A 13,276-nucleotide genomic window follows, 5' to 3' on the forward strand; every position below is an offset into this window, starting at 1 on the left:
TGGCTACAGCTAAACATTTTACAATTGCTGTGTGTCATTCTGATTTATAATTTCCTTCTTGTTAATGTTTCTTCAGCTTATTTTGCCCCTCTGGACTGTGCAAGATCATGCAAAAGAGGCTGTGTGGGTTTGGGGTCTGTGCATATGGGAGTGAGAGGGAAGAGAGAAGTGTAACAGTGACTGATTTGGGTCCTGTTTCTGCCACACACTAAGCTCCAATGCTCCAGTGCTTACACACAGTCCTGCTGCAGGCGTGGGCTGAGGCACTGCCTGGGGTTGTGATCTCCACAGGGCTCAGTATTTCTACCCAGGTCCTTTAATTGGGTGCAAATTCTCTGTGTAGGTGAGAGTGGTGTGGGAATTAGATCAGCTTAAAGAAGGCTACAGATGAGTGTAGACAAGGAGAAGGAAACTCTTCTCCTCCTCATTCTGTACTGGGTGTGTAAGAAATACCTGGGGCAAGGAGAGCAGTCCCAGCCCTGTCACCCATCCTGGGATTTTCCAGGGTTCCTTGGCCAAACTGTTTTGATGCTGTTCCTAAGATTGAACAGAAAATCTGCTTTGGATGCCTAACTCCCTTGCCTTCTTGTTTAGGACACACCTTTCAGACAGAGGCAACCTTTGCATTTATGCAAACTTGGGCCACTGCTAAAAGACAGGTGTTCGCTTTGGAATGAATTAATTTTAGTTTTTTATCTATTAAAACCTTTCCATCTTCAGTGGCTTAAATCTTAATTACATCAGGCAGATTAATTTTAGATGTGCAAGACTTAAATTATTGGAGCAACATCCTTAGTCTTGCATGCCTGGAAAGGAATCCATGCTCAGTGGTATGGGGCACATAGAGTGGATGTTTCCATGTTTCCCATGCTGGAAGTAGCCTCTTAATACATATAATATTTGCTTTCCCCTCAAATACATATCAGGGATGATGGCAAAATTATTACTGGGTGGTCAGTCATTCTCTCCCCTCTTCGGTTCCAATGAATATTGAAGTATTTTATAGAAAGCAGAGCAAGTCCAAAGGGGCTGAGTGCCAGCATTTTGTCTGGAATACCTGTGTTTTCCTTGTTAAGAAACATTCCCTTGGATGTTTCTTCACCTTGGCATAGGTTGATGGCCTTTCCTTAGACATAGCTCGTTTTCACAGCAATCCATGAATTCTTAGAAAAACGAAAGATAAAATATTTTGGTGGGCTTTTTTTTTTTTTTTGCACAGTAAATGAAGCTTAAGAAAAGTATTTCCACATCAATGTGAATATTTTTTGCCTTTTTTTTTTCGATGTTGTAAGTCAAGCCACAGAGCTGATAAATGTGTTATTTATGTGGTGGTATTCAAAGCCTTGTGATCTGGGGCCAGGCCATGGCCGTGGTATTTAGCCTGGATGTCAAGGTGTAGATCACACCGTGGTGATTGCCAACTGCTCTGCTCTGAGACATTTTGAGAGCAACGACATTTCGCTCTGCAGAAAGGCAAGAAAACAAGCCATTCCCCTCTTCCCCTGCTGCAACGGTTTTTATTTTACACCACCAAGAGATGACATAAAATTTGATGAATTTCATCCTTTTTTTTTTTATACCCACTTGAACTACTATATAAATATTAATAGCTAAACACATTGCAAACAGGTGGGACCCGTTCTGCCTCTGGAGAGCTGCCACCACTAAGTGATATCTCAGATGGGGTGACAGAACTTTCCCATGTGGGCGCTGTCTCTCCCTGCCAGCCCCTCGGACACGCCTGGAGCTGAGAGCTCTTTGTTTTTTTTGGGCTTTCTTCTTTTTATGGTATCGCTATAACAGTTTTTCTTGGTCTTTTAACAGCTCATTCAGAAGGAGAAGGACAGAGAATTAAAAGGCATTTTTTTCATTATCTGTTCGAGTTAGTAGGGTATATCAAAGGGGATTTGTTCCCTATGACAACAGACCCCCTGTTGTCTGTTTGTGTCTGAGGGCAGCACCTCTAAAACAATAATAAAGAAGTGTTTATCTGTGAAATGTTTGGTAAATTTGGCTTCCTATCACCTCGATGGTTCCTCTAACCTGCTTTGCAGGTACTGTTCAGGGAGTGTCTGTGAGGATCTACCCTGTGTGTGCTATGGGCAAGCAATGGCCACATCTGTGGCTTGTCCCTGCAGCTGGGCTCTTTTGGGCTGGGTTTTGGGCAGCAAAGGGAGAAGGGCAGTTACAAGAAGCTGCAGGTCTGAAAGGAAGACTGAGAGGTGGTGTGGGACAGTGTCATGGGGCAATGCCTGAATTACCCAGTTACTTATTCCATGATTATTTCCTCCACCCTGTCCTGAGTCATCCATTCCCCACTACAAAATCTTAAAAAAGTAGTGATGCTTAGAGTTCTTTTGTCACAGACCGTGCTGGGGGTCAGTTGGCTGCAGGGCTGTCTCCTGCCTAATGGAACTGTTGGAGCAATTGCTGCTGCCTTCCCAAGGCATGTGGAGCTTCCTTGTTTTCCCTGAAGAAGTGGTGGCCCTTTTCCTGAGCAAAATCATGGGTGGAGTTCAAAGGGGTCATTTGGGTTTTGTGTTTTCTGCTCAAAATTAGGTTTCCACAGAAGCTATCAGCATATATTGTTTTTCAAACAATTACAAATCCAAAAATGTTTGTTTTCTTTAAAAAAATCTGATTTTTCTCTAAAATATTTTTGATAAAAATATATTATGCTGCGTGTACCATTTACTTACTTCTTTTCTGTTAGAACTAAAGAGATGTAATGTAGCCCCAGCCAAATTTGTTTGTCTGTGAATCTGTGACTTGTAGGCTATATTGTAGTCAGAATCGTTTTAAGTGACATATTTCAATAATTTTTAATTTATCTTCTTGCAATAATTCAGAACAGAAGAGAAAGTTGTTTCAGTTGATGGTGTTTTGTTTGGGTTTTTAATTCCTCTGAAAAGCCTGCACAAAAATTAAAGATTCAAATTTTCCCCAGGGGCAAGAAGAGAAATATTAGTGATGTGCCACTTGCTTGGTGGCACCGTGGAGGGAACGGTACAGGCATGAATCAGGGACTGCTGGCAGAGTCACTTTCCAATATGTGCAAATAAAAATGCAGACCACATATTACATCTGGGGTCTGAAGATTTACCAGGCTGCCATAAGGCCATAAGTTTGATTGTTTGCACTTTTTGGGTTTTTTGAACGATCTAAACAGGCTGCATGAAATGCTGCCTCCATTTTTTCATTAATACATCTTTAAAACTGATTCTAGCTGGGGAGACTCCAGCATTCCTATTTAATGTTCTGATTAATGAGCATAAACAATGCTTTTAAGATATTTTTTACCTATGTATAATCAAGCCATCTAGGCACCAGTAACTGCAAATGTCACAGATTTCAATGGTCTCTTTGGGACTTTTAATCTGTTTGCTTTTATAAAGGAGGTGATTTTATTTTTACATTAAGGAAGCATTAACATCATTAAATGGGCTCCCACTTTATGATAACTGCAAATGTCACATTGATCCAGAAAGATAAGAAAATGTGCTCGTCTTTGGAACAATATCCAAGGCAAGAGCAGGCAACCCACACTATTTGCATTAAAAAACAAATTGTATAAATGCAGAAGATTGATGTGCCATCTGTTCATGTCCCTCACTTTTCTGGCTCTTCTGTGTTGAGATATTTTTATGGAATAGTTACGTTTATTATTTTGAAAATGACTCACAGGTTAAAAAAGTTTACGATGGGCAATATAAGTTGAAGATATTCATTTACAGTATCTCAGATAAAAACTGGCATTAAAATTAACTTATATGCCCACAAACAAACTACAGTATTCTTCAATCTGTATAACCTAGATCCTAGGATCAGAGAAAAAGACTTTACTAGCAGCTCTAGCAGTTTATGGTGTGAATCCAAAATATTTAATTTGTACATCATGCTTCCTAAGTAATGCAAAGGCCTTCAGAAAGGTATAAGGTCTAGAAAAAACTATTGATTTGGCTTTGTAACAAGAAGGTAAATACGTGGTGCAACTTGTTTAAGGTCAGGCTGTGTGTTCCCATGAAAACCTGGCATTAGCTGAGGGGGATGCAGTGAGCAGAGTGCTGAACTGTAAGAATGTTTGTCAGAATAAGCCCAAATCCCAGGCAGCAACTACTGCAAGCTCCAGAAAGTTACATGAGGAAAACCTGTCTTTTTCACCATGATCCCTCACCGTCATCTTTGTTCTTGCCATACCAAGCCTCCTGTTCCTGGAGTAGTGCCCATTGAGGCAGTCCTCTGCAGGCCCAGTTTTTTGTTTTGTACCAAGCTCTGTTTGAAAGTAAAGCAGTAAAGCAGGCAGGAAATGGTGCCTGGGAGTAGGGGGCTGATACTCGTCATGCAGGGTCAGAGAAACGACCAACCCCAAGAGGCCCTTCAAGTGTAAACCACAACACCCAGGACATTCACATTTGGAGATGTGCAATAGACTGGATTTAATCTCCTCTCTCCTAATGTTCCTTCTGCTAAAAATGGAGTTGGTCAGAGCCTTCATGAATGAAGCCTCATGAGTCAACAAATTTGTCTGATCTCTCTCTGAACCAGTTTAACTTTCAAGTTCCACAGCGAGCAGCCCCTAGGTTAGCTATGCTTTGTGTGCAAACATTGTTCCTGCTTTGCTGCTTGGATCCTGCTGCCCAGTTGGTTTGTCTGATACTTTTCCCATCTTCAGTTTTTGGTTTGGAAGAAACACTGAGCCATCAGTTTCCTTGAATGATTTGTCTTCTCCATGTTTCCATAGGTTTATTAGTTTCTGATAATCTGTTAGTCATTATGTGGAACAGACCTCGTATCAGAAAAATATGCTATAAGTTAAAGTTACATGTTTTAAACCCAAGTGAAAATATTGTGTTGGCATTGGTGGTGTGCTTGATAGCTCCAGCTGAAATGAAGATATTGTCCTACAGCCTGTGTTCGGTGGAACATGGAATTCCATACTTTTCTGAGAGTCATGGGGGATGAAATTAGGGAGATCAAATTCATTTTTGATTGGCATAAAGCAGTAGTACATATGCCTGTATCTTCTCTGCTGAACTTGTTTTAGTATTGGCTAATTGAAATACTTGAAAATCATTTCCGTACAATTTGAAGACATACTAAAAGTATCTCAGCCCAGAGGTGTGCTGCCAAAACCTAGCAAAGCAGGAAGCGGGTGCATGGGCAAAAGAAGTGATTAAATGTGCCCAGAAATAAAGTGAAGAGCTAATGACTCATATTCAGCATGGTTTTATAACCTGTATGCAGAGCCTGACTCATCATGCCACCTAATCATACCCATGGGACAGGACTTGGCAAATACAAAGTTCTTCCCATCTTTTCAAGGTGTCTGCTCTACCCTTTAAACCAAACAGGTTTGCCACTGCCTCAGGAAATGCTGCATTTTTACATAGCACTCAAGTCTAACAGCTGACACACTACCTGGGATATGATGGTGGTTTGAAGTTTTGCCTGCTGGTGTTAAACAGTGTAACTCCTCTCATGTCACCATACATTGCGCCATGAACAGAGTCACAGGGTGGCTGTAGGTGAGTCACACCTAAATGAGTTCTGGATATGTACTGTGGTTCCATAATGGATCTTAAAGTCTTATGACTGAGTCTGATACTTCAGTCTGCCTCACAAAAATCAGCCACAGAAATTGAACACGAGGCAAAAGAAACCACACTATTTCAAACAAAGAGGATTTAATTTTGCTGTTTAAATACCTTTTGCCTTCTTCAAACCTTTTCTAGGAATGCTTGTCTAGAAACTTGAGTTTTTTAATTGTGTATTGAACAAGAGAATATATAGCACATATGGCACCTTGAAATTACATTTTCTTTTTAAGTAGATAAGCTGTGTCCTTAAAATTATACATTTTGTCATTTTTTTAAAGAAACTCATTTTTAAATTGGGGAAGACAGAAGTCCATCTTTCTTTTTAGGGAATCTGGTGTTTCTGCTGTCAGGTCTACTGTCAGGGTCATAAAATAATTTCTCAGTGAACAATCTTTTCAAATAACTTGTGTGCTGAGTAAATTCACTTCGAAAAAGACCCAGCGCTTACGTTCCACTTTAAGAAGGAGGCAGCTTTGATGGAGTCTGCATGTCTAAGACTTTTCAAACAATCTTTATCACACTGCTCCAGCCAACTGTGTGCACAAAGTGAATCCTACCCTACAGATCAGTATGCTGCAAAGCTAAAAAGAAAATAACATTTAAAAAGCTCCAGATGTTTGAGTTGATGAAAAGAAATAGAACAGCTCAGCACTGCAACACCAATCTTCACTCATCATCTTCTGTGCTCCCTCTTTCTGGGCTTGTTTCTGTCTTTCACTCAAGACTTACATTGTAAACAGAACGAAGGACAAGCTGCTGTGATATTTCCTGGTGCAGACACTAGCAAACTGACCCGGGTCTTAACTTGCAGCCGAAGTTCCTAGAGCTGCTACTGCAGTTTAAACAATGGTTATTAATTCCAGGTGCTCCAAAAGTAGCTCTGGAACGTCATGATAAAATGGGGAGTGTCCTGTTAAGGAAAAGTTTACTGCTTTTGCCCACCTTCAATTACTTTCCTGTTCTGATGGAATGGATTACTTGATTTTCATTTGAGACTTCCATAAACCCAGGAGTCACCAGTGCCAGCACAACCAAAGGGCATGTATTTGTTACGGAATGCAAGCAGTGACTCAGGTTCTGTGCAAGCTCACCCTGGTTTGAGATGGACACTGTCAATGTAGCAGAGTAGAACTGCCCACAGCCAGCACCAGTCAGGCTGGAACTGCCATGAGCAGCTGCAGCAGAAACCTCCTACCCTCTGATGTGCTCAAGGTGTTTGAAGAGTTTGAAGAGCTAATTGCTCTTTTGTTTCAGAGGCATTAGAATACCTGGCTGTCTTTAAATTGTTTTGCAGATCCTGAATGACAAAAAAAAAAACAAACAAAAAAAAAAACCTACTAGGAACTTATAGAGAATTGACAGAAGCCCAGATAAACAACTGAATCTACTGACCATTTTGTAGGCTATCCCCTGTATCTTTGTAAAACACTGTGGCCGACTGTGCATCTTGCCAGATGTCAGGTAGAAAGCCCATGACAAATTGCATGTAGCTTTTTCCAAAGACTGTTAGTGTAATTTTCACACTTCTTTAGGAGTTTGGGGAGAAAGAAATACCTACTTCTGTGCTTGTGGCAGCAGGAGAACAGCGTTGTTTGGTAATTTGGGAGCCTGGTTTCATGCAAGGCTGAGTTCCCAGATTAGTTTGGCCAGCTCTCCCTTTTCTTCTCCACCTTGGGTTCAGTGCCTGGAGAAAGGCTTTGTGCTTAGACTGACCAGACTTGGAAAAGGCTTTGCCTTTTCTATTCCTCTGACTGTTGTTATTACAGCTTGTAGCTCAGTTGTGTATGCTTTGTTTCCTTTCCAAAACCTGCCTCAAAGCTATCGTTAGTACATCCCTGGCAGCAGCACCATGGCTACATGGAATTGCATCCAAGCATTTGTTGGTGTTCATGTCCCTCCATACATATACTCCTCTTTTATGTCACAGATGTGACAACAGAGCTCAGGACGAGGCGGGGAGGACTTGGGCATTGTTGCTTGGTATGGGTAAAAAGATGTAGACAGTGGGAGAGAAATTTATATCTCTGTGAGAATGGCTTCAGTTGCCACTCAGCAGCTTGGGTGGATGACCTTCACACCAGGGAAGAGTCTGGTCTACAGTGACTGCATTTTACTCCTGTTCATAGAAAAACCACATAATGTTTTAACTGCATTTTGTCACAAAAATAGGTTACAAAAAGAAAAAGGCCACTAAACTAGCTGTCTCAAAGAGGGGGAAAGGGGAGAAATTCAGCACTGGTTTATGTATTTGTCTGTGGGAAACCTCTAGAGCTTTGCTTTTTGAGATGGCCAGGGTGTGGTGGCACAGTATTTTGTGTAATGGAAACCATTATTTATGTGACACTTTGACCACAATGCTCATTTCACTCATTAACTCAGCAACATTAAGACTGCTCTCCAGACAATGGGCGTTAGACATTCTGCATATTGTTATTTCCATGCCTATGCCATTTATGCAGTGGAAGATGTTTGCATATTACATTTGTCACAGACAACTATGGGGTATCAGATGTAGTGGTATTATTTTAAAATAGAACTGTAAAATGCAACTAAATATGCTCAGCTACAGACAGCTTTGGATTTTCTAAACTGAAAATTCCGATAATCTTACAAGAATGTGGTGCAATGCAAATGTTAATGGCTCAGGGGACTGGTGAAGGGAAACAAGGTTTCTTAACTCTTGATAAATAACAGAAATCAAACCCAGCTTGATCTTGTATGAAAGTCACTATTATTCTCAGATTTACTTGTATTTTAGTTTGGTTTGGTTATGGCTTGACTAGATGAATATATGATCCAGTTTATCAAATAAAAAGATGAGTCATTCTGATTTTAAAAAAAAGGAATCCAAGTTAAAACTGAAAAACATTATTTTATGTACTAACACCAAATGAGGACTTCCTCATCCCTCATCTTGGAATGAATGCTCCTAAATGAATCCTCCACAGTGGAAACCTTTATCCTCTCCAGGATGAAGTGGCAGTGCTGGAAGTCAAATCTGCACTCATTTGCACCTTGGGTGTGTTCACAAAAGGTCTACTGCACCTTTGGCTGGAGAAGGGAGCATCGTTCATCTCTACAGGGAACGCTGCTAACCTGGGAATAGCTCAGCGGGAGCCTGGAGGGATGGGAAGTGACAGGTGATATCCCGGGTTGCCTTACAGCATCACAGCAGAACCCAAACAGGTTCAGCCCCAGGGCCATATTGTGTTCAAGGGAGTAAATTTTAAGAAATTACATGTTTTAATGAAGAGGATGGTGAAGGTTAAAAAAAGTCTGAGGAGGAGCAGTGGAAGGGTATGTAAAAATCCTCAAGTCTGGAAATACGGCAGGTAATGCTAAAAGACAGTACAGTTGAGGTAAAATATACAGCAATTTTGCTCTGCTATGTAAAATAAGCTTTTGATTTATGGAGTGTCAAAAATGTAGATTTCCACGCCTTTCACAAAGAATTTTTTTGGCAAATTTTTGGATGAAAATTATTATGGGAAAAATGTTCAGAATATAATTATGGCTTTGCTGAAGAATTGAGGGCTCTTTAAAGATGTTTTCTGCTTGTATCTGCCATTGCTGCTGTCAGAGCGCCTTGCTGAACTACTGGGTGGCCCCAGCTGTTCTGTATATTTTACCCCCACCCCCTCTCCAGGGAGTAAAAGCACAATTTGACCCAATACTTGCTAGAAATGAATTGATTCCACTGCAGACTCCATGCATTACATGCTGAGATAATTAAATAAGGACTGTAAACAGTTGTAATAAAATATCATGATTTGAAGTAGGGATAATCATCTTCGTTTTGTGGTGGGACAGCACCTATGGGGTTCTGGCCCATAATGCCAATAAAAATGGTAATACAGAACATCCTTCATGCATCTTTGATTCTTTTGGGAGGCAAAGTCCAGCTGAAAGCATTTTGAATGCTACTTACTTGAATGAAAGTATTTTTATTTCTAGCGTCTGCAATTAGAACAGTGAAATTTGAGTGAGAACATTATTTTACCAGAGGAAAGCTTAGCCTACAATTTAGTCTCAATGTATTTGGTTAGAAGAGTTGAACAGCAAGACTTTGGGGGCATCCACTGGTTAATAACCTCACAGTGAACTCTTTGTACTGCATCTATTTTTTAGCACTTGGCACCTCTCCTGTAAATGTACTTTGGACCCTGTGAAGGACCCTGTTGCCTCCTCTGCTTTGAACACTAAGGGAACAGGAACCTCTCCCTGTTTATGAAGCTGATGCCAGCCTCACCTGATGGCCCTATTCCACACATTCCCTCCAGGAACCTGTGTTTGGTTTTAATGTATCTCTGAGAGCCAGACAAATCCTTTCTCTTCAAATCAGGCCTTCCTTTCTGTTTGAACATTGCATACCCTTCGTTATTAATAACATTCTGTTTAAATTAACCCTTTCTCCTTTGTCAGAAATTTTTCAGTAGTTTCCACAGCACAGAGGCTAGGGATGAATTAACACGAACCATGAATGCATTAAAATTTGCATGCTTAGCTCTTCCTGGGAAAGTCTTATGTCCAGCAAGCCACTCGTTCTGATCTTGCTGCAGTATCTAACAATTACAGATATTAATTAACACTTCCCTCGGCTCTACATAAGGTCTGCATTATGGTGTGCATCTACAGTGTGGGCTTCTGAAGGAGAAGACTTTTGTGCTAGGATGCTCCTTGGTGACCTGCAGGGCAGGGACCTAGTCTTCGTTCTTTGTCAGCCAGTGGGCTTTTTGTCTGTACACAGCCACTACAGATGCAGGTCAGATCCTGATCTGGTAAAATTCCATGTGCTGTGACTCCAGCAGAGCCATTCCAGGCTGGGGAGCTGGGCCTGAGCGCTCTCTGGCCTCTCCAAGTTAACGCTCCTGGCTCTCTTCAGCACCGCCTTCTCCTCCTGCCATTAGTGTTCTAAAATTAAGCTTCTGCCATCGTTTGCTGCCCTTTTCTACACATTCACCCTCCTACATCTTTTGGAGGAATGTTCCCTTAGCAAAACAGTTTGCATGTCAATTGCTGATACAACATTGTGTTCTTGATGCCATGAGGTTATATTAGCACTTATATTTGTGTTCACAAGGGTTGCTTGCATACATAAAGCTTGTGAGTGTTTCAGGGCCATAGTATGCAGTGTTACTGGGCAATAATCTTATGATGTAACCATAAACCTCGATTGTCTGTTTAATATCTCAGATGTTTCAATTTGCATTTCGTTAAAACTTGGCAAAAGGTTATCAGCTCAGATCCAAAATTCTCACAAAAATTGTTCTAATATGTAAAGTAAGTTTTGATTTATGGAGTGACAAAAATGTAAATTTCTAAGCATTTCAGTTTATTTTTTTGCCAAACTTTAGACTAAAATGACTTTTTTTTTTTTTTTTTTTAAGTGAAATGATTCTGGATGCAGTTATTTTCATGATTGTGGAGTAAAAGCAGTTGAAGATGTTAATTTAACTGCATTTACAAATAACTCTGGTAAAGAGCATTACTTCCCAGGAAATGAATAAGATATCTATACTGAGCTTATTAAGAATTAGATGTATAGGCAAAATATGGCATTATTTTTTTTGCAGGGAACATGAATATAAAATAAACTATAAGTACATTTAATATTACCAAAATATGTATTGCTCTTGATCTCCTACTGAATGCTATTTACTCATCCCAGGGCTGTTCTGCATTATAAAATATGACATATAATTGTTGGGTAACCCCTGTTGTAAACGAGCATTCTACAAATATGTAATATTTCAAAGGAGATTTATTTTGCAATAGGATTACCTTTGCTCATTGACGAAAATACTCATTTCATGCTGTATTTACTGCTGAATATCGCTGAAAGTACGACGGACTTCCATAGATAGATTTTTAGAAGAAATGTCTAACAGCAAATTGCCTTTGATGGTATAAAATTTGAACAGTAGAATAGTCTCAGATTTTTAGTAGTAGTTTGGAAAAGGAAAGAGCATCAACAGCTCACATAAAAAATCCTCAATTTAAATTCAGTTATCTTATTTTCCTTTAAAATACACAGAAATATGATTTTTTTCATAAATCCCTACTTTGTTGTTGTTTTATACAGAAAACGGGCAATGGGGTCTCTTGTGTTTAATCATTTTAATTAAAAGTGTGAATTTTGCCAGTTGCATCAGCTGGTCTCTCATTTTCTATGGAAGGATTTCTGCTGTGAAATTGGTTTGAAATCTGGTTACCTTTTAATGTTTGAAATCCCAGAAAAGAGTTTGGATTCAAAGAGAAAAATATAACCTATTACCCTTGCTTTAAATGTTGGAATGTTATTATTTAAATTTGATATTTTCCAACAAGTCTTCTAAAATACTTGTGGGGTGGGGTGCAAGGAATTCAGTGTACTTGTAGGCACAACTTCTCTAGATAAAGCTTGAAATATCTCTTGCAGGAAATGTCAGCATTTCCAAATTCTTTTTCCCTAGTGAAACAATTTAAAAAAAAAAATCAGAAAAGGAACATTTTCACACAGTGGGAAAAGGATTCTGAGGAGTTTTGAATGGGAAATGTCAAAACAGAAACTGTAACTGTTTCAGTTTTCAATTTCTTTACATTTTGATTCAAGATGAGAATTTTCATTTTGATTATCTCTATCACGGAATGAAAGGCCTTTGTCAAAACTGCCATTTTCACATGAAAAAGTTTCAAGTTCTAAAAATCACCTTTTTCCGGTGAGAAATCTTGTTGACTGAGGCAGCTGGACCAGCTGGACTGTGATGCTGAACTGCAACCAGCAGCTGTCCAGCACTCACATGTGGCTTCTGGGGAGGTTCTGCTGGCCATCCCCACAGGCTCTGCTCCTGAGCCTGGCGACCGGGAGGGACCGTCTGGCTTTGGGTGAGCGTCAGGCAATGTCAGGTGGCATTGCAGGCAACGGGAGGGAATGTGGCATGGGAAGGGGCATGGCCCCAAGACACGATCAGCCCGCCCATGGGCAGGCGAGATGTGATGTGCCAGATGTGCCCCATGCTGTGTCCACAAACCACCTCGCTGAGAGGTGCCCAGGACTGGAGGCTCAGGATGCAGCTGATCAGAGAGTTTCTCTCAGGCTTGTATGTCTCAAATGCCAGGCACAGTGCTGACGCTTTTGGGTTTGACGCTTTCATGTGCTTCAGCCGTAGAGCAGTAAGGGATGAAGAACAAATCTGTGCTTCCTCCCTCTCTCCCTCTGTCCCTTGCCTGCAGCATGGGCAGCAGGGCTGTCTCCTCCTCACCATGTCCTGTGGCACCTCTGCCAGAGCCAGGGCAGGCAGCAAAGCCGTGGGACAGACACTGTCACTTCCCCGCAGCGGGAAGGCTGTCTCTGCACAGTCTCCAGCCAGCTGTGCCCACGGGAGGGGGCACCAGTCCTCTGTGTGGGACCAGCTGTGATGTGCTTCTCTGGGGAGCTGAATCTGGGGGTCTGAAGAGGTACTCTGATGATGAAAACAGGACACCTTAGATTGGCTTCACCAGAAAGACTCATTCCTTCAAATCTTTTGAACTGTGTGCATGCATGCAATGCATCTCCCTGAAAGAGTGGTGACACATCTTAAAGAAACCAATTCCCTTGATGTGCAAGAACAGGATAGGGTTTTGTAAATCCTAGTGACGCAGAAGGTGATACAGTAAATAGGCATGTAGGCTCTCAAACCTTTAGTTATTAATATGTC

This window comes from Taeniopygia guttata, chromosome 7 (assembly GCF_048771995.1).
Source record: "Taeniopygia guttata chromosome 7, bTaeGut7.mat, whole genome shotgun sequence".
Classification (NCBI taxonomy): Eukaryota; Metazoa; Chordata; class Aves; order Passeriformes; family Estrildidae; genus Taeniopygia; species Taeniopygia guttata.